Below are 1,535 nucleotides of genomic sequence, written 5' to 3'. Positions count from 1 at the left end.
TCAGAAGGAAACCGAACCCAGCAGAACCACACAGAGCTCATGAGACCTGAAATGATGCTGGCAGTGATTGACAGGTAACAGGCTCCTCCCACTTTAAGGACATCAGAAGGGCTAGGACTCAAAAGGAGCTTATTTTAAACACATTTTATGAAACTCAATAACTTTTTCAAAACAACTAAAATAATTTTTAAAAATATGGTTTGAAAATAAACAGAAAATAAAGTTGAGACATTGTGTTAAATAAATCCAGAATATATGTAAATATAATATAAACTATTATTTTATTTACAGTGGAACACAAATCCATCAAATGTTCGAACTCACAAAAAGAAAAAAATTGTATAGGTCTTCTGGACGGGTTCTTCTCTAATGAAACGTTTCGTCCCTCCTCTAAGAGACTTCTTCAGTCTGAGAGTTTCAGGCAAAATTCAGGCTTTTAAGTCCTGCCTCCATGTGACTGATACTCGCATTACATGGCTATCGTTGACACCTAATTAGCACCTATTGTTAACAGGGGGTGGAGTGATACTGGCAATAGCCGTGCTGTAGGAGGGGGACAACTGAAAACGGAGGCCTCCACCTCTGTTTAATGATGGACGGTCTTTCTTCACAAAAATGGCTTCTTTTACTCCTCTCTCAAACCAACGTTCCTCTCTATCTCTATCACTCCACCCCCTGTTAACAATAGGTGCTAATTAGGTGTCAACTATAGCCATGTGATGTGAGTATCAGTCACATGGAGGTAGGGCTTAAAAGCCTGAATTTTGCCTGAAACTCTCAGACTGAAGAAGTCTCTTGGAGGAGAGACGAAACGTTTCATTAGAGAAGAACCTGTCCAGAAGACCTATACAATTTTTTTCTTTTTGATTTTTTACCTGGATTACTGAGATGCATCAGGAGAAAGCTTGCATGGTTTTGCTTTCATCCTGAATCAAAATGTGCATTTGATCTTTCTTGCATTATAAATTAAAAATATCAAGTCTTTCAAGCTACACTTTGTTTTTTGCTCAGTATACATATATAAAAAAAAGCCACATGAAACTTACGGTCGTTGTCATGAATGATTTGAAAATTCTTAACCGAAGCCTGAGTGACTCTGCCGTGGAAGTTTAGCACGTAGGATTGTGTGTCATCATTCCACACAGGTGTCTTGTTATGAAGTTCAATCACACTCTCTGTGTTCTTGTTCTGCCACCTGGCCAGCAGTGACTCATGCTCCTGTAATGAAGAACAATCAACTGGCTTCAGACGTGGCTGTAAGAGTATAAGAGCGAGCAGAACTCGTTAGTGTAGAGAGATGCTGCCATGTGGAAAGAAGCACCACCTACATTCCGCGGTCGAATCGACACCCGCTCGTGATCCATGTTCATCCCAGGAATAATCACGCTCATTTTACGAGGTCCCTTGAATCCTAAGACGTTGGTTTCCTAGTTTGACGACAAAGTTATAAAGATGTTTGAAGCAGAAATAAAATTAAAAAAGACACTAACACACACACACACACACACACACACACACACACACACACACACACA

The sequence above is a fragment of the Austrofundulus limnaeus genome, unplaced genomic scaffold (assembly GCF_001266775.1).
Source record: "Austrofundulus limnaeus strain Quisiro unplaced genomic scaffold, Austrofundulus_limnaeus-1.0 Scaffold250, whole genome shotgun sequence".
NCBI lineage: Eukaryota > Metazoa > Chordata > Actinopteri > Cyprinodontiformes > Rivulidae > Austrofundulus > Austrofundulus limnaeus.
This window is presented reverse-complemented; position numbering follows the sequence as displayed.